At 39.6% G+C, this 26,565-nt stretch overlaps 1 pseudogene; it reads left to right on the top strand.

Annotated features, from left to right (window-relative positions):
• Positions 1 to 9,208: 9,208 nt before the first annotated feature.
• LOC144270423 (DNA (cytosine-5)-methyltransferase 3B pseudogene) lies at positions 9,209 to 22,435 on the top strand (annotated as a pseudogene).
• The last annotated feature ends 4,130 nt before the right edge of the window (positions 22,436 to 26,565 follow it).

Genomic DNA, 26,565 nt, shown 5'->3' with positions numbered 1-26,565 from the left:
CAATATTGTACAGTGTTTTTAGTAGTCACATGGTGAGGGCCATATCCCTCATTCCAAACTCTGGCAAAACTTCCACTGACTCTTTAGAAAGCTTGGACACATATTAAAAAAAAGTCACACCAATTATAAGGAAAGTGTTTCACTGTTAGCCCAGTATTTGGATTCTAACTTATAACAACAGTCATAAGTATACATGCTCTTTGTGTTCCTGGTAGTACACTACAAAATATTGAGAGGCAAACACAACTGTACTAAAAGGTTGTAAACAACTCATTTCTGGTATGAAAGCTATTCAATGACAATTTGACTGGTTCACTGTCTTTTCTAAATATAACTTTTAGATATATTATCTATAGACAAACTTCTGAAGTCCTTCCTCAGACCTTCATTGTAGTACTCTGATACTAGATTTCAATAATATTTTTACCTGTATAAGGGCAGAGCAAGGATTTCATAATTCAGTCCTGTATACATTCCTGAAATTCTAGTAAAGAAACATAATTTCATATCTGCCATCCCCAAACACCGATCTAGTTCCAAGTTCCACATGATAAGTGTGCTAAATGTAAAAGTATTTTGAGTAAATGCCATACAGCTGTTTGTAGCTTGCAATTACTGTTTTGTATTGTGCCTGCTTGTGTTTTGTGTCCTACTATAAATCCTGCAAGTGGACTCTGTATTCCTGACATATCGTGCTGGATTTTATATAAGTCTATAGATTTTATTCCAAGTAGTCCAAAATAATGAAACATTATAAATATTAGCTAGTTTTGCTCCAACACATGGTGATGTAGATTTGTAGAGATTTATGAAAGGCAATGACCAAATGAATACAATTATACATGACGCCATCTTATTAGTTAATTCTATAAATTAGTATCTCAGCACCGCATTGACAATCAATAATTTTACTCAGCAACTGTTTGAATGTCCCATAATACATGTATTATTTCTTCACCCCAAAATAAATTTCCACACCTAAAGGATTACATAAAGGCCAGATGCTGCTTCCTTTACACTGGAAAAACTCCCCTTGTCTTCAAGGGGAGTTTTGCCTGAGTAAGGAATGCAGGATAGGCCCATTTATGTCATGCGTCTGACTAAAATCCTCATAATTAAGGGGAATGGTGATATATTGTATATAACATACTCTACAGCGCCTGGGCATTGTAGCTTACATGGGGACTATAAAGCCTTTCCACAGACTTTAATGGGGGTTGGATCAAGCCCGCAAGTGCACATACACTATTCTAGAGTTGATGAAAAAGAAGCAATTCCTCTTTGGTACCTTAGCTCAACTGGTGACTTAAAGGTGAACTTTTCATTCTTTGTTGGGTAGAGATCAATCTTCAGTGTGGGTCTAAGCTGTTATTTGTAAGTATTTGCTTGTATCATATTAATTAAAAAGATAAGATCTACAAAACAAAACTCAATTTTCAATTTCAAGAGACAGAGAATTTGCAGAGTTGTTGACAGAAACTTTGGACTTGGCAGCTGTTATAGTCTATCACAAATACTTTAGGATTTAAAAAAATGTAAATATATTTAATAAATGACTCAAATGAGTATTTTTTAGACATGATATTTTGTTTAGCAGTGTTCTTTGTCTTTCATGTAAGTGAATCATTCGCAATCTCCTGATCTTAACTCAAGAGGACGTGACAACTATTTATTGATAACCCTTACATCTGTTCCAGTTTACTATGATTGCATATACACAGTAGCCAAGATTTTCAAAAATGGGAGCCAAAGTTTAGGCTCTTAGATACTCACCTAGGTACCTAAATAAATAGCCTGTTTTTTTTCTTTTTTTAAATACTCCCACTGACTTTAATGCAAGATACTAAAATATAAAATAGCTGCTAAAAATCCTTCAGTGATCTGGGCCTGTTTCTCATTTATAGTAAGGCCCATTTATGGGATCTCAGGAGTGCAAAGGCCATTTTACACCAACTTTGAGCCCCTTTGAACTGCAAGAATGGTGTAAATGGGTCTTGGTGCAAATGAGAATCAGGCCCTTTATTTATTTTTTCTGATTTTTTTTAAAGGGGTACTTATTGCTGGTGGAACACATGAGTTTGTCAGCACTGGAGACTACAGTATAGTATGATTTCACTAATAACTGGGATGCCTATTACAGATTACCACATTTTGCAAATTAGTGAGTAATCAAGTGAACACCATAAAAATCTGCATAACAAAATGTACTTTAATTTATTTTTACAACCATATGTTAGTTTTAATTATTTGTGTTAATAATTCATAGCGTGCTAGCAAATATACTGTAGAATATTTTTTTAAAGTAATTACATTTTAGTAACATGAGACCTTCATTGTAGTACTCTGATATTAAATCCTTTGTGAGAAGAGAGTGAGACTGCAGGTTTTGTTTGTTTTTTTGGGGAAAGTTATTGAGTTTGTGGATGAATACAGTGACACTTATCAGGTTTCTTGTGCACTCTGTAAGTGTCTTATTCAAAGCCCATTGAGGACACTGGGTCTTCGGATTGACTTTGTATCAGGTCTTATATACATAACAGCTCAGACAGTGAGAGCTTCTCCACTCTGCTAGTCTTAGCCCTGAACTGGAAGTCCTCTTTTAGGGATGGTAGTTCAATTCACATGCTCAGGTCACTGGTTTCTCTGTTAACGCTTCCAACCAAGCTACCAACTAGTGCTCATTGTTTTGATGGAGTTGGTGAGGTCTACTTTTCCACAGGTGATGTCTACTTGTCCACTTGGACAGGATCCACCATGCATTTCAAGCATGCCAACAAAGAGCCATCAGATGATAACTTTTTGTCACCTCTAACCTGGATTTGATCTTGTGATATAGAGGAAAACAGCCTTCTGGTTACTCACCCCTCCCCATCACTCCCCAAGGATTTAGTTAAAAGTTCACTGAAAATATATATAACCAGTGTGCAATGCTCACCTTTATGTCTTTCCCTCTTCCCCCACTTATTACTACATAGTCTGATGGCTTGTAAAGTTTACATTTTATAAAAAAATTACTCCACCACAATAAACATGTGTCATTTAGCTAGTCTAGAGCATATTAAATGCATGAGACACATGCAGTACTTATTAATATTTTCCATGTTTCAGTAGGATCTTAGAGTTTATCATGTTTACATCAGTCCTGGAAAACTGTCAATAAAACTGATCAGGATTTGTTGTATCTACAGATCTGGGAGGATACGCCGAAGGACTTTCTGAAAAAAAAATATATGTGGCTCTGGAGGACATTCACTGAGCTCATTATTATAAAAGATAAAGGAGGGGTTGGATTATCCTGTCAGGAGCAGGAGTCAGAAGATCTAAATTCTACGCTCTGTTCTGTTATAGACTTCCTCTCTGAGCTTGAGCAAGGCAATTTGGCCTCATTCTGCTAGCTACTGAGCACCTTCTGAGATGTTGTGAGCATCCTCAACTGTCAATTGAGGGTGCTCAACCTCATACAGATTTTGGCCCCTAATTTTTCTGTTTCTTAGTTTCCTTATGTGGATGATGGGGATAATAACCAATTTGGCAAAGATATTGTGAGGACAAACTAATGTGTGGAAAGCACATTGAAATCCTTAGTTCATCGGTGCAAAGTATTCTAATAGTATTTAATATATTATAATATAAAATGAACAGACAACCTTTATAATGTTCTCCTACCTTAATTCACAATGTAAGGCCACAGTGCATAATTCTTTACAAAGTTGTGTCCTTTAAAATATGCAGTAAACCAGAGATTTTCCTTTTTATTGGACTAATCCTGATAATATGAGATGTACTGGCAACTTGAGATAATGAATTATAATTAAGGTAATTATAGGTTTCTTAATGACATAGTGGCCACAATTTAGAGTAGACAGGAAAATGAGGTTTAGAAATGGACTTTGAATTTTTGATTCTCAGGTTGGTGTAGATTGAAGTTATCACACACAAATGCAAGAAGCCTGGGAAACAAGCAGGGAGAACTGGAAGTCCTGGCACAGTCAAGGAATTATGATGTGATTGGAATAATAGAGACTTGGTGGGATAACTCACATGACTGGAGTACTGTCATGGACGGATATAAACTCTTCCGGAAGGACAGGCAGGGCAGAAAAGGTAGGGGAGTTGCATTGTATGTAAGAGAGCAGTATGATTGCTCAGAGCTCCGGTATGAAACTGCTGAAAAACCTGAGAGTCTCTGGATTAAGTTTAGAAGTGTGAGCAACAAGGATGATGTTGTGGTGGGAGTCTGCTATAGACCACCGGACCAGGGGGATGAGGTGAATGAGGCTTTCTTCTGGCAACTAATGGAAGTTACTAGATCTCAGGCCCTAGTTCTCATGGGAGACTTCAATCACCCTGATACCTGCTGGGAGAGCAATACAGCGGTGCACAGACAATCCAGAAAGTTTTTGGAAAGTGTAGGGGACAATTTCCTGGTGCAAGTGCTGGAGCAACCAACTAGGGGCAGAGCTCTTCTTGAACTGTTGCTCACAAACCGGAAAGAATTAGTAGGGGAAGCAACAGTGAATGGGAACCTGGGAGGCAGTGACCATGAGATGGTCGAGTTCAGAATCCTGACACAAGAAAGAAAGGAGAGCAGCAGAATACAGACCCTGGGCTTCAGAAAAGCAGACTTTGAGTCCCTCAGGGAACTGATGGGCAGGATCCCCTGGGAGAATAACATGAGGGGGAAAGGAGTCCAGGAGAGCTGGTTGTATTTTAAAGAATCCTTATTGAGGTGCGTAGAAAGAATAATAAATATGTCAGGCAACCAGCTTGGCTTAACAGTGAAATCCTTGGTGATCTTAAACACAAAAAAGAAGCTTACAAGAAGTGGAAGATTGGACAAATGACCAGGGAAGAGTATAAAAATATTGCTCGGGCATGCAGGAGTGAAATCAGGAAGGCCAAATCACACCTGGAGTTGCAGCAAGCAAGAGATGTTAAGAGTAACAAGAAGGGTTTCTTCAGGTATGTTAGCAACAAGAAGAAAGTCAAGGAAAGTGTGGGCCCCTTACTGAATGAGGGAGGCAACCTAGTGACAGAGGATGTGGAAAAAGCTAATGTACTCAATGCTTTTTTTGCCTCTGTCTTCACGAAAAAGGTCAGCTCCCAGACTACTGCACTGGGCAGGACAGCTTGGGGAGGAGGTGACCAGCCCTCTGTGGAGAAAGAAGTGGTTCTGGACTATTTAGAAAAGCTGGATGAGCACAAGTCCATGGGGACAGATGCGCTGCATCCGAGAGTGCTAAAGGAGTTAGCGGATGTGATTGCAGAGCCATTGGCCATTATCTTTGAAAACTCATGGAGATCGGGGGAGGTCCCGGACGACTGGAAAAAGGCTAATGTAGTGCCCATTTTTAAAAAAGGGAAGAAGTAGGATCCTGGGAACTACAGGCCAGTCAGCCTCACCTCAATCCCTGGAAAAATCATGGAGCAGGTCCTCAAGGAATCAATTCTGAAGCACTAAGAGGAGAGGAAAGTGATCAGGAACAGTCAGCATGGATTCACCAATGGCAAGTCATGCCTGACTAATATAATTGCCTTCTATGACGAGATAACTGGCTCTATGGATGAGGGGAAAGCAGTGGACGTGTTGTTCCTTGACTTTAGCAAAGCTTTTGACACAGTTTCCCACAATATTCTTGCCAGCAAGTTAAAGAAATATGGGCTGGATGAATGGACTATAAGGTGGATAGAAAGCTGGCTAGATTGTCGGGCTCAATGGGTGGTGATCAATGGCTTCATGTCTAGTTGGCAGCTGGTATCAAGTGGAGCGCACCAGGGGTCGGTCCTGGGGCCGTTTTTATTCAATATCTTAATTAATGATCTGGAGGATGGCGTGGATTGCACCCTCAGCAAGTTTCCAGATGACACTAAACTGGGAAGAGAGGTAGATATGCTGGAGGGTAGGGATAGGATACAGAGGGACCTAGACAAATTAGAAGATTGGGCCAAAAGAAATCTGATGAGGTTCAACAAGGACAAGTGCAGAGTCCTGCACTTAGGAAGGAAGAATCCCATGCACCATTACAGACTAGGGACTGAATAGCTAGGAAGCAGTTCTTCAGAAAAGGACCTAGGGGTTACAGTGGACGAGAAGCTGGATATGAGTCAACAGTGTGCCCTTGTTGCCAAGAAGGCCAATGGCATTTTGGGCTGTATAAGTAGGGGTATTGCCAGCAGATCGAGGGACGTGATCGTTCCCCTCTATTTGACATTGGTGAGGCCTCATCTGGAGTACTGTGTCCAGTTTTGGGCCCCACACTACAAGAAAGATGTGGAAAAATTGGAAAACATCCAGTGGAGGGCAACAAAAATGATTAGGGGACTGGAACACATGACTTATGAGGAGAGGCTGAGGGAACTGGGATTGTTTAGTCTGCAGAAGAGAAGAATGAGGGGGGATTTGATAGCTGCTTTCAGCTACCTGAAAGGGGGTTCCAAAGAGGATGGATCTAGACTGTTCTCAGTGGTAGCAGTTGACAGAACGAGGAGTAATGGTCTCAAGTTGCAGTGGGGAAGGTTTAGGTTGGATATTAGGAAAAACTTTTTCACTAGAAGGGTGGTGAAGCACTGGAATGCGTTACCTAGGGAGGCGGTGGAATCTCCTTCCTTAGAATTTTTTAAGGTCAGGCTTGACAAAGCCATTGCTGGGATGATTTAGTTGGGGATTGGTCCTTCTTTGAGCAGGGGGTTGGACTAGATGACCTCCTGAGGTCCCTTCCAACCCTGATATTCTATGATTCTATGATCATAGAACTAATATGTCTCTGCTAACATTGGAGGAAGAAGTGAGGGGTAACTCACCCTCTCCTAGTTTATTGACTTGATCCTTGTTTAAAGGGAAGCAGCCTACTGGTCCTGGTGGAATGTAAAAAATAGAAAAGGAAAAAGTAATTGTGGGGAGAGAAACAGCAATATTTAGCGTAGTAGTTGTTGCTATCAAGCATTGCAATAAACAGTTACAGAGATTTCTTTAAACATGGTGTTAAACACGACTTTGCTGTCAGCATAGGTAGGGACAAGTTGGGTGAGCTGATTGAGGTTAACTGTATGGTTCAAATGTGATTTAGCCATTACATGATAAGTCCTAACTTGAGCTCTAATGGGGGGCTTAGACATTACATAGGACTTGTGCTGGGCCTGTGAAGAGGAATGAATTACACCTTTTTGTACCTAACTGTTGGTCATAAATTTTTCCAGGCCATGAGTACATGTAAGAAGTTGACCATATTTTCAAATTAAGAAAACACTTATGTGCAACAACTTTCAGGGTCATAAAATATTTGAATAGTTTTTTGTAATGTGTGCTAGAGCTGCTACCTTCTGCTTCCAGCTCTACAGTGACACATGAATATTTCTCAAAATGGAAGATTTTCTCTTTGACACATGAATATTTCTCAAAGTGGAAGATAATGCTCTGAATTAGTATATCATGAAACACTGAACAATTGTTATTAATATTCATTTTAAGCAAAAGAACTATATGGATAGTGCCTATGTTTATTGAACTTTTTTTCTCTTTACTTGCAACACTTTTCATGAAACGGACCAATGTTCCACTGTGCTATTTGTTCTTGTTAAACACAAAGGAAATTTGTCTACCATCCCATATTATAAAAAGCCCAATGTTTAGACTGATGAAATGAAAAAGCAGATGTCCAGAGTTCCAGAAGAAATTCTTGGGAAACTGAGACCTCATATAAAAAACTGTGATTCTCCAAGTAAAATTGGAATATATAGTCTCTTTTAACATGAAAATCTGATTTGGTCACAATTTAAGGACACAAGGACTCATGAAGTCAATGGGAGCTTTGAGTGCACAGTGATGGCACAACCAATGGACAAAGAAACCAATGGCTCTCATTAAAGCTGCCACCATTTTATCATCTACATACTTTTTTAGTAATTTACATAATTTGGTAACCAATTCTTCTTGCACGATAGAGCATATATCATGTGGAAGACGTTTTTACAAGGTAGCATAGAACAGGGCTAATAACTTCACCATGTTTCAGGTTCTGACCTTATCATTTTTGTGCACTGAGGCTAAAAATTGGACATTTGCAACCATATCACATGAAAATATATTGGAAATGACATTTTATTCAATTAGAGTCTTAAGTGTGTTTCATTTATTGAAAATAAAGGACATTTGGCTTTTTATTTACTGTTCTTGTAAAACTGTAATTAAATAACAGCTGCATTGATATGGCACATTCTGTAAAAATAGAATGTCTTTGCGTGCCATGTAGGGTCTGATTCATGATTCTACAGCTGTTTCACACGTAGACCTCTTAGTGAAATCAATGGAAATTCAATCTGCAAAGCAATGGAAGAATATATCCTTAGTGTGTTGTCACTCCATTTAAAATGATAAATGACCTTTTGGCCTTTTAAAGGGACATACTTTCTTTTGAATCCTTTAATGTTATGCTCCCTTAAAAAAAGCCTAGAAGTTCTGACCTTTTGCATGCAGCAATTTTAATGGCACAGTTCAGTCAAGAATGTTTTTAATAAAAAAGTGCCTAACAAGAAGAATGAAAACTAGAAATAAGCATCTAATAAAGTTTAGTAATGATACTAGAAAAGGAAACATTTAGTTAATGGAACCACTGTTATTTTTTAAGGGATAGCTGTAGTATGTAGTGACCTAGTCTTTAATAATCTTTACTTGGGGATCTCCCGTTTCATTGATGTACTAAACCCCTCATTTCCTGCATAGATTGATGCCTACTAGTGTAGTAGCAAGAAAGTATACGCAAAAGAGACAAGCTCTTGTAGTTCTAATAACGGATCTTTCTTAAAGGAAAGTAGAAATGGTCCTTGAAAATTCAGAAAAGACAGAAAAGAAATTGGAAAAGAACATCTACTTGCAAAATGTTAGGCTGCAGATACAGATAAAGATGTGGTCTGAAGGGCAAATTGTCTATAACTCCTATTGCAAAATCATTTACACCAAACTTAACATCAGGTAGCCAAAAGCGATCCATACATGTTGGTAGCATGCAACATTATGGGAAGTCAGCAAGTTGTGTTTAGTTGAGCTCCATGGGCCCTAGTCTGTTGGGTATGCTATGCATTAGGGCCCCTGCTCCTGCACCACTGATGTCTATGGAAGTTTTGCCACTGAATACAATGTGGGTGGGATCAGGGCTTAGGGCTGATTGTTGCTGGTGGCCCACTCTTAAATCTGGCTAATCATGCTCTGATTATGGTTCAACAAGCTAATTTGGACCCTGACATGCGTATGACCCAACATCCTCAGGTAAAATGGCAAGGACTTACTAAGTGGATGTTACTTATTTTAACTCTTAATGCACCAAATAATTCTCTTCCCACAACTTCTGGGGCTCATCTTCCTGAATCCAAACCTAACTTCTGCCCATGGGCTGATTCCTTCCAATTTCCTACTTGTCTGCCAACTGCCAATGGCCTGATTTCACACTACTGCCCACTCTGACTCTGCAGTCAGATGGTCCAGGTGGTTGACCCACCACTTCCTTGCTCATTCATAGCCCAAGAGTTGGCTGGAGAACCAGAAGCAGAGATGAAAGTCATGTGGGGAGTTCAGGGTAAGGCATGAGGCTGATTTCCAGCAGTGGAGAAATGAAAAGGGTAAGAGTTGCTTTGGAAATAAATAAATGCCCAGTGTGTCCCCCTGCTGCTGGGAACCCTCCCCAAACTCTCACACCACTGCTTCTATCTTTCCCCTCAATATGCTTAGAAACAAGCAGGTCCCTGATGCTACTCACTTGAGAATTATCTTATTTGCACAGGACAAAGCTTCCCACAGCTCATACACAGCTGAGTAGGTTGGTCACCTAATACAGCTCCCCTTCAGATCACACTTGATCAGCTAGGAATATCTGCCACATAAGGGCCACAGTCTAGATTTTTTTAAAAATGACATTTATATGCATGGAATATATATGTAGTACATCGTAAAAGAGAATAACAGATATACAACACTGCAACCATTGACTGAGACCAAGCTTTGCTTGCACTTCACTGTCGGTGTTTTGACAGTGGTACTCATTACACCAAACATAATTATTTCACTTGTACCTTGTCCACCCATTTGTCTGCTTTGTCCACCCACGTGTCTCTCTCCACATGCAAAGAGTGTAAGGTCTTTGGGGCAGGGACTGTTTTGTTTTTTATGTGCATGTACAGTGTCAAGTACAATGGGGCCGTGGCTGGAGCCACAAGGTGCTACTATAATACATATAATTATAAAAAAAGTTTGGGTGGATATTAAACAAAGTTTTTTTCCCTCCCAGAACTTTCATTTTACTGTCCCTAATGCAACAAAATGGTGACCTGTAGGGCATGGTTCAGATCTCACTTACCTAGGTTTTACACTGGTTTAATTTCATTGGCTTCTCCTGATTCACACCAGTGCAAATGGGATGAGAATCAGGCACTTTGTTTTCAGCTGGACAAGCCTGACAATGCAACCAGTCCTCAAAAGAATAAAAGAAAAAAGAAAAGAAAAAGAAAAAGAAAAAAAGAGGAGAGGTGTTTTTTCAAGCCCATGCTCTATTTCCATGCTTCAGTCCCTCTTTGTTTTAACTCTGCCCACATGCTGGTATGTGATGGTGTTAATTGGACATTTTGCCTTTTGAATCAGATACAGAATGTGAACCCAACTCATTTACAACAAAATAAAAAAGAAATTGGAGAGAGTGAATATATCCATTAAAGTTGTTGTGAATAATTTGCCTTGAATGAAAATATACTGAGAAAACAGAAAAACTGCTATACCTTGCCCTCTGCAGTAGAACACAAGACAGATTTGCAATGTTAATTATTTCCACCAGCTTTAAGCTTGAAATATGAATATGTCAGGTATTTAAATAGTAATTTACTTTAAAAAATCTCTACTTTATTAAAATATCATTATGCATATTTGAAAGTTAAAAGTCAAAGCTATGTAGCTGCAGAGGTAAAATTCACATTTATTGTCCACTGAATGTGATGGAAATTGAATTTGTCAGGAAGCTGATTGATATCTAGAAGTGTTTTGTTTTCAGTGACTGGCACTGCCGAGTTACAACCATCTATCATCTAACAGGTAATTAGTCAGATTTCTCATCATGAGCCTTCAGTCCTGCTGTTTTATTATTGAAATACCACAAACCAGTAGCATCTGAATGCAGATAATATTCTCTGTCATGGTCTTAAGGACAAAGACAACATTTTGCATCTCAACCATAGTAAGTCTGATTAAAAGTCACTGAAATGTAAGTCAGGACATTAATATTGAAGGGGGAAAAGGGTATCCTGAAAAACTCTGTATTGCTCCAGTTTCCTGTTGTAAAGTAAAAGGTAATATTAAAGGCCTCAATCATGCAGTCCCCATTCAAACAATCGGTGTCAATTGGTTTGGGCAGAGGATGAATATGAAGGTCTTAGGAGTGTATGGGCCAAATTGTGGTCATGCAATCCCCTCACCTCTCCTCATGCTGTCTGTAGATTTAACCCTGAAGAGTTGTTGGACTTCAGCTTAATGGCTCCCATTGGGCCCAGTTTTGCTCCCCCTTAAGTTAGTGGTAATTTTCTCATGTATTTTAAGAGAAGCTAGATCTCATCCATTGTGCTTGGGCCCTGTACAGGGTGAACAAGCATAGGGTAGAGGATCCATGCCCTCTCTCACTCCCTTGTGCAACCATCAGTTGGCTGGCTCCATGTGCTTGTCTGTAAACCAAGACAATAATAACTTGGGGTGCAAATGTGGGTTTGCAGCATTATCATGTTTAATATCATTTAAAGTGCAACATTTTAAAAATTGCTAATACATAAGCTACCTGTCATGATTTTAATACAACTACAATTATTTTAACATTACAAAATATCTGTCATCCTCCCCTATTCCACCACAGCTCTATGAAGTGTTGGTTGTATATGATATAACTGAAGTTAAACAAATCATAACTAGGAAAGGATATGAGAAAGGAAAAATAAACTGTTAATAGAGCTTCAGGAAAATGAGCAGGATGAACTGGTTACACTATTAAATGTTTTACGCTTCAAATTCCAGCTTCAGACTCAATATCTACAAGGAAATTGAAAATGTGTTGCTGTTTGCCCTTCGAATATTTATTTTGTAACAGAATTCAACTGTGTGAACTAATATTAGCAAAATCTTGTTTAATGTTCTGTTTGTGGGCTAATTGATCTAATCCAGCTGTAGGACTCATAACATTGGAATGCCAACAATGCTGGTAGCTTCATAAAGTCAAAAGCTATTTTGTTCAGTTAATTCTAAAATAAAATCATTTATGAACTTTCAAAGGAAGCTTGGGATCATAATATCCCAGTTTTCCATAAAATCTCAGGACGTAACAGTCATTAAGTCTTAATGAGTTGTAAATGTAATGCCTATTCCTGGAAATTTCATTGTTGAACATGCATAATTTTACATGCTTTCATAATCCTGAGTTAAAATGATAATTCGCCATAGCTGATAAGGTATTATTCGTTTATACAGCATACCAGAAATCATATTAAAAACTCTAATTATACAAAGGAATGTTTCATGCAAGTGGTACTAATAATTTCAAAGCAACTATGTTGTCCAAATGGATATAATATATTTAATGATTTAAATAATTTAACAGAAGAAGGATTTAAATTGCAATATAAATTATTGGACAATATATATGTGACTATCGTGTTACCCTATTTAATTTCCATTTGTTTCTTAACATTGTTTAATATTATGAAACCAGATGATTTTCAGTTTCAAGGTTTCTGCATATGCCTGAAGTGACATTGTCACATGGAGAATGAGAGGTTGAGACATGACTAATAGTAAAAGAAATGCTGGAATAATAAGAGACAGTTAGCTAGTACAGGAAGATGGTTCTTGCTCTATGAACTAAACTAAATTAGAAATGGACTTAACTCAAAACCCCAGACCAGAATACCCTCAAACTTTGTGAAAGTGTAGAACTGTATTCAAACTCTGTGGATCTGGCCTATCTATAAACTAAATGGTCCCTACACAGATGCTCAAATGCCCCCCTTGATGAATAATATTTGATGAAGCACCTTGGTGACACTGGAAATACAAACCCAACCAAGGGGCATGGCTTTTCTGTGCCCTCTCTAAAATTAAGAGGTCTATTTTACATGAAATCAGGCCAGCCTAGGTCCATGATCAAGTTTACGCTGTCCGGCTTTTTGTAAACAAGTGCCTTACCTCTTGAGCAGCTGGGAAACAATTATTCTACACTCCATTTTTAGTCATATAACCCATATAACCCAGGAAGGGCTATCCACTATCCCAAGATAAATTTGTCAGAAAATTAAGTTCATGGGTCAAACCACAGTTATTAACAGGGATACTTGAGGAACATAATGTGGCTGTCTAGTCAGGACATGAGATACAAGCAGTAACAAACAACCCTGAAATCTCACTATATGGAAATAAACCAATGCAAGCATGGAAGACAGCCAAAAATGAACTCTAATTAGATACAAATGCATTTTCAGAATGATTTAATAGATCAGAAAAGTGGCAGATGTGTCAGTCTATTCCTGGTCGTGCAGAACTGACCATGTGAGTGTGAGTGAGGAGCCAGAAAAGTGGGGGAATGTGGAGAAAGAAAGCTCCTTCTTATGAACACCACACCCTCATGACCTGAGGCAGGAGACGGCCACAGGAATCCAAAGGATGTTTTCCCCGAACAGCAAACCATGTCAGATCTAAAGAATATTCTGTAGTCAGTAAAAATTCCAGGGTCTTGACACTTCATGTTAAAACAATGGTTCTCTAGCTTTTTTATAAAAGCAGCAAAGAGTCCTGTGGCACCGTATAGACTAACAGACGTATATGCTCCAATACGTCTGTTAGTCTATAAGGTGCCACAGGACTCTTTGCCACTTTTACAGATCCAGACTAACACGGCTACCCCTCTGATCCTTAGCTTTTTTATGTTATGGTAACATAAGATCAAAGTCCTTTCATGGGCCGTTTCCCCTCCTGACTCCCCAATCAAGATTCCACACCTCTCCCATGACTGCTATAGTGCCTGGTTATGTGAAAATGTAATAGGAGTAGCATATTAAAGAGACAAAATGAAAACAAACTCACTTTTCTGTAAAGGGTATGACTATGTTGGTTGCACACCCCCATTTTGTGTTTCCGTTGTCCTGGGTATTTGCTCTCTTTGTTTGTAGAACTCAACATTTATTAGTATTGTTTCTTTTCCTATTGATAGTATTTCCCAGCTCTCTGATCCCTCTGGGTCACTTTGATTCTTCCCTTCCATGAGATAACTGTTTCTCCAATGTTGGAGTTGTCCACAGAATTGAGCACAGATGAATTTACACCCACAAAACACTGGACAAAGAAAGACACGAAGCAGTAACATAGGCTGTAGAGAGGTAGAGATAATTGAATGTAGCTAGTCAAAAAGCTTCTCGAAGAAGAGTCCTAGGAAACAACCAGCAAGAAGTTCCAGGCTTGATCTAACACCTGTAATAGAAGTCCCTCCACAGGACCATTGTCCTGAAGACACCAGTTTAAAAAACACTGTTCTAGAAGACGTAACTCAGTGGGGAATTCTAAACAATCATTAGAATAAATGTCTACATTTGTTTCTGGGGCAAATATCAGATATATGTTACAGAATTGCACATTAAACAATGATCCCTAGGGTTAGAGCCATTTAATCTGGATTTTCATCTATCCACGGATTAATCGTTGGAAACTACTATTCAAATTTGGTAGTACGAGGACTAATTTTTGTCTTCTGATTCCCCAGTGGAGGGCTGTTTGTGTTACATGATGCTGGCATGGACAGAGGCAAGGAAGGGGTCAATAAAGGGTGAAGAGAAGTGAGGCTGGGGTAATGGCCAAAGGGAGATGTGTAACACTCTGCCTTCTCTAGCACAGTGGGAAATTTCCTCAGCATTGCCTTTTGTCATATTTCTTGCATATTTCTTGCATATTTCTTGTCATATTTGTCACATTTGTAAACTGATGACTTATCTGTGAACTGATCCAAGTTCCTAGACATTTGCTTCTATTGAAAAGATACAAATAACTGCCTGTGAAGTAACAGAAGAGATACTGTATGGGTATCAAGAGAACAGATATTGCAAACATCTCTTTCATACACTGGGTTTTTTTTTGTTGTTCTTCTATCTATTGTCTTCAAGAGCATATCCAGAAAATAAAAAGTGCCCCTCGTTTCAAGAAGCAAGAGAATGCCCAGATTCTAATAATAGTTTTAATTTGTAACGCTCCCAGTCACTGCTGAGAGGATGTCTATAGATTGGAGTTACAATCAGTGTAAATGTGGTAGGCTAGAGCCATATAGGGTGCGAGTCATCAGAAAGGGTTTTACTTTTCAGTGTTTACCTTTGTCATTTCAAACTATGCAAGCTAGTTGATGTGATTGCTGATTCTGACATGGCACATTATAATTTCAAATAATTGAAACTGCCTCTGGCCATGGCAGTTGCTTCCAGGAGTAGTTAGTAGTTGAAGGTTTAAGAGATCCAACATGTCACTATTTTGTAAGAGGTGTTGAAGGAGACCAGAAGCCAATGCAAAATCTCAAGGGGAAGGGAAGACACCTGATTTGTCTCACCTTTGCACATTCCCACCATGCCTAGGTTTGTCAGGAACTGGAAGCATGGGAAGGAAGCCATTAGGAAGGTAATTCAGGAAAGATGGGGGACTGAAAGAAAGGAGATCAGTTCAGGACTAGTTCTTCCCAAGAGTTCCAATTGGCTTCTTCCCTCTCTGTCAGAAACCCTCCATTATCCCTTGCACAGCACTTCCTACCCTCCCGTCACATGACTGAAATCCTAGAAAAATGGCAAGTGTTAAGGTGTTAAATACCTGGGGATTAGCTAATATTATCAGGGATAATAATAATTGGTGTTTTAGAAGAAGAGAATTCTTAAGTGTTCAACGGTTACCAAATAAATAATTTAAAATTTCAATATATTTACTAAATATTTAACAGTGTAAAAATCTAGAAAACAATTCTAGTATTTCCATTTTTTTGCATAGTTACAATTTTACACTACTACAAAACAGTGACATGTGTTACCGAAGATTTCCTAATGCATCCAAAAGCAATATATGTGTGTGATATATGACATCCTTCCATAAATCCTAAATTTACACAGTATGCTAATACTTGATTCCATAATTTCTTTTAAAAATGATTATACCCTGCTGCTAAGAGCAAAGGCATACTAAAATCAGTTTTCTATGCTTTTCCAACAATGAAATGCAAGCCAGCACACCACATAACCAACACTTACCATATGTTAGAAGATAATCCAGTAGGCTTCAGACACTGACATGATTTGCTTAAATAAAAATCCCCCTTTCTAAAGCAGTAACAACAATCTACCATTTTATTATTCCTCCAGCAACCTACTATAGAAATACTAATATTAAATATAAATGATTTTTAACTGTAAACCAGACTGATCTATTTTTACTGCATTTAACATGCTATGGTTCTAGTTAGTTATGTTAGAAGAAAAAAAGCCTAATTTAAATCATTGAGGTATTCCAGGAAATTCACAAAACACAGAAAATATTCACCAGATCGAAAGAAAATCTATGGCATAGCTACGCTTTCCCAGGTATACTGCAGATGACATAAAGCAGTTCATTTTAGCATTAAAAGAATTAAATGTATACTAGAAAAATAGCTATAAAATCATTTTCCCACAGCAGTGATGTCCCTTAAATGTATGTCATTTCTGTACTGAATAATGCCCCAGTCCACAAACTTTCAAGGGACCAGTCATGCTTAATGTTAAGCACATGCATAAGTATTCAGAGGACTGAGACATAAGTTAGTACATGTGAAATGCTATTTTTTGTTGATGAAAGGAATAGAAGGGATACATCGGACATGCTAATATTAACAGTGCAGGCACTACTATTGTCTCTTTATAGTTATAAAAAAGATAAGAACAATAGAAAAATGCATGTAAAAATAGCTAATATAGTGATTTCCCATAATTTCATATTCGCTGAGGAGTGCTTTTGGGATATCAAGTACTACTCATGGGTTGAAAATAAAATATTCTAAAACATAGTTACTCTGAATTTTCTGACAGGTTTCAGAGCAGCAGCCGTGTTAGTCTGTATTCGCAAAAGGAACAGGAGTACTTGTGGCACCTCAGAGACTAACAAATTTATTTGAGTACAAGCTTTCGTGAGCTACAGCTCACTTCATCGGATGCATTCAGTGGAAAATACAGTGGGGAGATTTATATACACAGAGAACATGAAACAATGGGTGTTACCGTACACACTGTAACGAGAGTGATCAGGTAAGGTGAGCTATTACCAGTTCTATTATACCTCTTTTCTCAACTCTAGCAGGGAAGTTGCATACATTTGGCATAGGGGAGGGGGTCTTCAAACTTTTTCAGACATTGGAGGCAGGTCAAATTGTCCTGTTAAATGCAGCAACTTCATCCCTTTTATTCCCACAACATGGGTCTTGTGCATGCCCTTACTAGGTAAAACTAGCTGATAGTCCAGGAGGAACTCTTGGGCAATGAAATAGGACATCAGGCAATGTTGAGCACACCTGGTTGAAGAGACTGGGTTGCTAATAAATCTAATATGCAAAGGTTTGATATATAGATTTTAGCATTATAATAAAATATAAAGTTGAGTCTCACATGTACAAATGTACATGACTAAAGAGCTTGCCATTACTTGAAACAATCATAGTATTGAAGAGTGAAGATGTGATAGACATGACAATATTAAACGGAAACTACAAATGGAAAATTATATTTAAATATTCATCATTGATGCAAACAGTATGCATGGATACAAACTGATTATTGGACTATGTTATGTGGAAATAAAATATGATTCCTTTTATCTACTGCTGAGGTCTTTCTATGTAAAATATTTGAAATAATTGACTCAAATAAGCCAGGATATAATTCCATTGGATTTACACAAATAAACATAAGTAATGGTCATACTGTTAACCATTGATTAGCCAATCAATATGTTTTCCTGGACATTTGGAAAATGTCACAGGTTATCTGAACACTACTGAATTATGCATAGCTCATGCATCCATTATGAGATAATGTATTTTACTAATAAAACATAGAAAGACAGTTTATCCTTCTTGATGATGGCTTAAAATTAAATAGAATTAACTGTTTTATAACCTCTCAATTTACAGACTCACATAGCGGGGAAAAATGGCCAGTTAAGGGCATAGAAAATGATGTTGGTTACAGAGTGTGAAATGTCTATATTCAAGTAAAATACAAATAACCTGAACAAAATGCATCCAAAATAAATGAAGTACATTGTTTGATGCCATAGTCACAACATTTTAAAAATGTAATTCCAAATATAGCTGTATCCCAAATTCTTGGATGCACATGTATGACTTAAATGGAGAGCTAGGCATATACATTAAGGGGCTGATTTGTCCAATATTCTTTTGTTTCTTCTTTAGAAGTGAGTGCTTAGTACTGAGGGACTAATAATATTGCCGTACACCAGCACTCTTAGCCAATGTTATTGAAGTTAATGTGACTACTCACATGTGTAGCATTAAAGGTGTATGTAACTGTTAAGCATGTGTATATGTGTTTGCAGGATCTTGGTGGACATTGTCATTGCCAACAATTATCACCTCTAACACCCTTCTCTTCTAGTCCTGGATCTCTTTCCATAGTTGTCCACTTGGTCTGATGATTATTCAGTGAGGATAATGGGGACGTTAATGAAAACAAATTTATTTTCGCTTATTAACTAAGCCAGGGATTTTAGCCTTTAGTGATAATAGGATAGTGCACCAAAATAGTGTACCAAGTGAAAGCAGGGAGTTCTACCCCATAAAGGATGTTCCTTAAGTGGGCTTGGGGTACAGGAATCACTGGCTTAAAAGTTACCATAGCCTCAGACTTTTCACATGACCCCTCCCACCTCCAGTTGCTCACTTTCTCTGCATGTGGAGATCCTCAGCTCTGTTGAGGGCCATCCACAGGGCCTGAAGACAGTTATGGCGCTGAGGCAATGGGCTGTGGCTGACATCCCTCTCCACATGGGCTGGGTGAGGTGTGTCTGCAGAGGGTCCCTTATGTGTATAGATTCTTAGGCAATAATCTGGGCTGATATTATAGTGCTGTTTTTGAACAAAGTAAGCATAGGTTTATGGCTTAAAACACCACAACAAATTAAAACACCTCATACATCCTGGTTAAACATATCAGGCTATCATACATTAGACCAGCTAGTAAAAAAGACTGCAAGGAAAGGCAACTGGTCAACACTTTTCTCTAGCTTTTCAGAGTCACACAGGATTTAGCCTCACAGCTGCTCTTGGTTTTAATGAGAGCTGCATGGCTGAATCCTGCACTACTCTGAGATTTTTGTGTGAAACCAATAAGAATGTTCACTACTAAAACAACGTTTAGTTCATAGCATCGTGGTAGAGGTGGACAAGGTCTACTAGGTCATTGTGGGCCTTTCTACTTCATAAGTAGATATAGTCCTCTGATACTGGATGCATGAAACATTAAGGTAGTACTAAGCATAGCCTTAGCCAAAAGAGCAAAAATGTTTAATTAATTGATTCAATGAAATAAAATCCTGCCAAGTTCTAAAAATACTTAAAACTGAGTATATCATCTGTGTTTTACATCCCCTCTTCAATAGCTTTCTATTTTGACAGTGGTATTTATAAGTATATATTCTTTAGAAATAGTACAACACTGAAATAGCTGGCACAAACTTGAAAATGCATTTATGTAAATGCAGATTTCCTGAGATATCTTAAGCCCCAATCCTGCAATTCCTTGCACACGAGCCGACTGCTGAGCCCACGTGGAGTTTCACTTAGCCCTGGTCTACACTACAGGGTTAGATTGAATTTAGCCATGTTAGGTTAATTTAAAAATGACTGTGTCCACACAACCAACCCCATTCCATTGACCAAAAGGGCTCTGAAAATCGACTTCTGTACTCCTCCCCGATGAGGGGAGTAGTGCTAAAATCGACCTTGCTGGGTTGAATTTGGGGTGGTGCAGACGCAAATCGACAGTATTGGCCTCCGGAGCTATCCCAGAGTGCTCCATTGTGACTGCTCTGGACAGCACTTTGAACTCCGATCCACTAGCCAGGTACACAGGAAAAGCCCTGGGAACTTTTGAATTTCATTTCCTGTTTGGTCAGCGTGGCAAACTCAGCAGCACTCAGCAGCACAGGTGACCATGCAGTCCCCCCAGAATCGTAGAGCATAGAATGTTTCTACGCTCCCCCATCATCTCTGTCCCTGAGGTTATCGCAGATTAGAAGGCGCAAAAAACGCACTTGTGATGACATGTTTTCTGAGCTCATGCAGTCCTCCAGCACTGATAGGGCACAGCTTAATGCATGGAGGCATTCAGTGACAGAGGCCAGGAAAGAATTAAGTGAGCACAAAGAGCGGAGGCAGGACACGATGCTGAGGCGAATGGGGGAGCAAACGGACATAATGAAGCATCTGTTGGAGCTGCAGGAAAGCCAACAAGAGCACAGACCCCCGCTGCATCCACTGTATAACCGCCTCCCCTCCTCCCCAGGTTCCACTGCCTCCTCACCCAGACGCCCAAGAACACTGCTGAGGAGGCTCCGGGCACCCAGCTACTCCACTCCAGAGGATGGCCCAAGCAACAGAAGGCTGTCATTCAAACAGTTTGATTTTTAGTGTGGCTACGATAAGCAATGGGGCCTTGTCCTTCCCTCCTCCCCCACCCCACCCGGGCTACCTTGTCCATTATCTCATTTTTTTTAATTAATAAAGAAAGAATGCATGGTTTCAAAAAATAGTTACTTTATTTCGAAGGGGGGGAGGGTGGTTGGTTTACAGGGAATTAAAATCAACAAAGGGGGCGGGTTTGAATCAAGGAGAAACACACACAACTGTCACACTGAAGCCTGGCCAGTCATGAAACTGGTTTTCAAAGCCTGTCTGATGCACAGTGAGCCTTGCTGTGCTCTTCTAATCGCCCTGGTGTCTGGCTGCTCAAAATCGGACGCCAGACTATTTGCCTCAACCTCCCACTCCTCCATAAACGTCTCCCCCTTACTCTCACAGATACTATGGAGCACACAGCAAGCAGCAATAACAATGGGAATGTTGGTTGCGCTGAGGTCTGACCAACAGCACCAGCGAGCTTTTAAATATCCAAACGCACATTCTACCACCATTCTGCACTTGCTCAGCCTATAGTTGAACTGCTCCTTACTACTGTCCAGGCTTCATGAGCCATGGGAGCGAGAGGTAGGCAGGGGTAGGTGCAACCGCGTGGTGCTGCTGGCTGGGAGAGCAGCCTGAGGGAGAAGTCTCCAGCTCGCATGATATGCCAGGCAGGACTGACTCTCCATGAGATGAAACTTAAAGAAGGCAATGACCTGGAGTCTTTGGCTCCCATTCGGTGCTCTAAGAGGAGGATGGCCATGTCTGTCCAGGGACCCCTGATCGACCTCACTGAGGAGGATTCCAGGGAGTCCTCCCACAGCAGCAGTACCACATCTGCCAGCAGCACTCAGGAGGACCAGAACTTGTCCCCCGAGCTCGTCACTGGGGAGCAGGAGAGCAGAGTTGAAGGGGAAGTGGTGGAATACCAGGATGGGAAAGATTTTGGAATTGGGGAGCTTGTATGGGGGAAGATCAAGGGCTTCTCCTGGTGGCCTGCAATCATCGACTCCTACAGAGTCATGTCCAAACATCAGGCAATCTCCAGAATGTGCAGGGTGCAATGGTTTGGGGACGGGAATTTCTCCGAGGTTTCAGCAGACAAGCTGGTGGGTCTGATGGCTTTTAGGCAGCATTTCAAACATTCCACATCTAATAAGCTGGTCTCCTATCGATGAGCCATACACCATCCCCTGGAGGTTGCTAGGAGCCGGGCAGGGAAGACGTTCCCAGAACCCCTGGTCAAGCGGGTAAAAACTAACTTCTGCAACAACAGCAAGGAGTGGGTGTAGGAGGACCAGAGCAGAGAGCAAATGGTTTCTGAAGTCACAAACAGCAACAGGAGCCTTGAAGACAGTTGTTTATCATGCGGGAGAAAAAACCCAGCCACATTCCACCCACAGTTTGAGGGGGGCCTTTGGCAGACTTGCCGAGATCGATTCCTTGAGCTCTTCTACATGTATAACAAGGACGGGTACCAGTCCTACCTCACCCTCTGCTGCGAAGGCAAGGACTGCTGCTGTGTAGCAATGCCAACTGCTGCTGGTGCTTCTGTGTCGAATGCTTGGCGGTCCTGGTAGGCCAAGGCGAAAGAGCAAGAGCCCTGGAGCTATTATATGTGTCAACCACAGAAGTGCTATGTGGTGTTACAGCGCCAACTGGACTGGAATGTATGGCTGCAAGACTTCTTCACCAGTGACAAAGGACAGGAATATGATGCACATAAAATCTAAAAGGGCCTGCACATTTCCCAGAGTCACTACCCTTGATAACAGAACGTCAATGATTGCATTGGCTACTTGGATCACAGCAGCCCCCACAGTAGATTTGCCCACAACAGCAGTGGTGACAGTGAACTGAGTGGGCTCCATGCTTGCCGTGGTATGGCGTCTGCCTGGGTAACCCAGGAAAAAGGGCGCGAAATGATTGTCTGCCATTGCTTTCATGGAGGGAGGGGAGACTGATGACACGTACCCCAAACCACCCACAACAATGTTTTTGCCCCATCAGGCCCTGGGAGGTTAACCCAGAATTCCAATGGGCAGCAGAGACTGAGGGAACTGTGGGATAGCTGTGCACCACTCTGTAAGTCGATGCTAGCCACAGTAGTGAGGACGCACTCCACCAACTAAATGCGCTTAGTGGGGACATACGCAATTGACTGTATAAAATCGATTTCTAAACATCAACTTCTATAGAATCAACCTAATTTTGTAGTGTAGACATACCTTTATTGCAACAGGACTCTGTGTGGGTGTAGCAGCTCCCTCCATGCAACAATCTGTAGGGTTTTAGAATATATGCTGTTTGGGGCAGGGGCTGTGTTTTACATACATGGAGATACTACTGTACTCTAAAACAGAGTTTAGGCAAACAAATTTCAACCTACTGGTCACAGAAGTCACATGGTATTGTTTCTGCTACTTGATTGGATGATAGAATAGACTGTCCATAGGAGAATTATTCTAGAATAGTTATTCCAGAATAAACATTCTGGAAGAATACCAAAAATTATTCTGGAACAGCTATTTTGATAAATATCCAAGTATAGACTAGCCCTCAGAAAAACTGTCTCTACGTGTTCAGAAGTAGATGAATTTTTCCAATCATCTTTGGTCATCCTCTACCAATTATCTTCATCTTTTCAAATATGCAGCTATAAAGCATTTAATTTCTTCAACTGATGGTTTTTGAAGTTGCCATGAAAAGGTTATTTTCTATATTTAAAAATACTATCACATAACAAACTGAAACAGTAAGTACGGTAGCCACACTTGAGTTGTCATGCTTTGAACATATGATTGCCATCATTTCACTTAAAGTATGGCAGCCAGTAGCAGATCTAATCATTATTACATGGTTTGTTTTCACACCACTTTTCCAGCATTGCCTTTTATGGGAATTCATAGTGCTAAATGGGTCAATTTAAGATCAAATTAGCCAACATTATGGTAATCAAGACATTGTACTGTCCTTTGAAGGAGAAAATTAATTCTGTAACTGTGAAAATTTAGTAGGGGGAGAGGAAACAAGCTTTCATCATAAAAAATTATTCGAACATTGAGAAAAAGACTGGAGTTTAAAAGAAGTAAAAGACAAGGTTTAATTTTTTTAAAAAAGGTCAAGACTATATAATTTAAAAGGGTTTAACACAAAAAACGAGGGCAAAGTTTTAAAATAGTTTAAAAGTGAAAATGGTTAGAGTTAAATACATATTTTTTTAAAATAAAAAGGCGAAGGTTAAATAAAAATAGGTAGTGTTAAGTTATAAACAAAAATAGAAAATGGCTAGGTTAAATATAAAGGTATATAAAGGAACAAAGGGAAAGTAGTAAAAAGGAAGCAAGAACTAAATAAAACTAAATAAATAAAACACCTAAAAAAAGGAATCAGCAGGCCCTGATCCTGCAACAAGGCCATCAGGGCAGACCTTGATGTTTGTGCAGAGCCACACTGAAGTCTACCTAGGTGCAGGTGTCAATTTGCAATCTCTTGGCAGAGGTGTGCGCCTATCATCACCTGAACTTCCTTGCATGTATGTTGTATCTTATTCCCCCTTATGACAGCCATTTTTTAAAATCATTTTATACCCACAATCTTGTTGGGGCAAGAACTGCCTCTTCTTTGTCTGTAGAGCACCTGACACAATGGGGCTGTGATCCTGACTGCACCTTAGGGTGCTACAATAATAATAATATCATCATTATCACTTGGAGAATGTCTCTGTCTTTCTTTCATTATCTCTCTCAAACATGAAAATCAAAGCCCACTGGATCCTCCTTATTTCCCTTTTCCTTAGCAGAACAAGTGAAAACCATCCCCCTGTGGCACAAGAAGAGTGCAAGGAAAGGAGGGAGAACTATTGGTATTAGTGGTATAGAAACCACACATAGTTATGGCTCCTATTGGTGGCAGAAACATCAGTGCAGATGTCAAATGACAATTCATTCTAGCCTGGGATACGTAGACACCAGAACTGCTGTAAATAAGTGAGATATACTATGAAAATGCCTATAGAGGGTGGCACAGCATGGAAAAACATAGAAAACACAAAAATAGACAGGATTACACAGTTTCCTCAAAGTTGTCTGTTGGTAATTTGAATGAACTTTTCCCAGCCCTAATAGTACATCACAAGAGCAGCACTTGGGCATATAACATGTATTATTAGTAAGTCCTATTGATCTTGTTTGCTGATAGTAACCTGATGCTGAGTTATATCTATTCCTACAGTTGCTGCTCCCTCTGATTGGCCAGTAGACACTGACACTATGCCATGCTGCTACACTCATTCTGCATGCTCCTTTTGGACCTCTTGACAACATTGCTCATGGAAGAAGGCATGGGTTAGAGCTGCTTTGAGTAGTAAATCATTAATAAATGAAGGCCAGTTTTTAAGGTACTTCACAATACATAGTTGCTCAAAAAAGTATAAGTTCTGAGATCATGATATTTCTGTTATTCAAGACTTGGTTCATCTGTAATTCTAGAAAGCTGAAGGTTGAGACAAAACGCATGTGCAGTTTTTGAAACTGTTTGTTATTAACAGGAGAAACACAGTAAGCCATTGGGGAGACCCATCTGAATTTACATCTTTAGAGGACTGTGAAATACATGTGTCTGGATACAATGAAGCATCACCATCTATGAATAGCTATTGTCATCAATTAAATATATATACTAAAATGTTCAAACCTGTTTGTCTAAAGTCAGAACCCTACATTGATAATTAGTCTCTTAAATAGAATGGCTTAATTTTTATAAGTGCTGACCACCCACAAATCCCATGGACATCAGTGGGGGAGCTGTAGGAGATTGGCACCTTTGAAAGTCGGGCTGCTTTTATTGGGGTCCTCAATATGGACTTAGGCGTCTAACAGTAGGAGTTTTTTTAACATTTTGGTTATTGTCATTATAGTGTGTCAAGGTTCCTCCCCCACTCTGAACACTAGGGTACAGATGTGGGGACCTGCATGAAAACCTCCTAAGCTTATCTTTACCAGCTTAGGTCAAAACTTCCCCAAGGTACAAAATATTCCACCCTTTGTCCTTGCATTGGCCACTACCACCACCAAACAAATACTGGTAACTGGGGAAGAGCTGTTTGGAAACGTCTTTCCCCCCAGATACTTCCCAAAACCTTGCACCCCACTTCCTGGGCAAGGTTTGGTAAAAAGCCTCACCAATTTGCCTAGGTGACTACAGACCCAGACCCTTGGATCTTAAGAACAATGAACAATCCTCCCAACACTTGCACCCACCCCTTTCCTGGAAAATGTTGGATAAAAAGCCTCACCAATTTGCATAGGTGACCACAGACCCAAACCCTTGGATCTGAGAACAATGAAAAAGCATTCAGTTTTCTTACAAGAAGACTTTTAATAGAAATAGGAGTAAATAGAAGTAAAGAAATCCCCTCTGTAAAATCAGGATGGTAGATACCTTACAGGGTAATTAGATTCAAAACATAGAGAATCCCTCTAGGCAAAACCTTAAGTTACAAAAAAGATACACAGACAGAAATAGTTATTCTATTCAGCACAGTTCTTTTCTCAGCCATTTAAAGAAATCATAATCTAACACATACCTAGCTAGATTACTTACTAAAAGTTCTAAGACTCCATTCCTGGTCTATCCCCGGCAAAAACAGCATATAGACAGACAGAGACCCTTTGTTTCTCTCCCTCCTCCCAGCTTTTGAAAGTATCTTGTCTCCTCATTGGTCATTTTGGTCAGGTGCCAATGAGGTTACCTTTAGCTTCTTAACCCTTTACAGGTGAGAGGAGTTTTCCTCTGGCCAGGAGGGATTTTAAAGGGGTTTATCCTTCCCTTTATATTTATGACATAGTGTTACTCAAGTTGC

Source organism: Eretmochelys imbricata, chromosome 9 (genome assembly GCF_965152235.1).
Source record: "Eretmochelys imbricata isolate rEreImb1 chromosome 9, rEreImb1.hap1, whole genome shotgun sequence".
In the NCBI taxonomy this organism is placed as follows: domain Eukaryota; kingdom Metazoa; phylum Chordata; order Testudines; family Cheloniidae; genus Eretmochelys; species Eretmochelys imbricata.
The sequence above is the reverse complement of the archived record's forward strand: the minus strand, read 5'-3'. Positions and strand labels throughout refer to the sequence as shown.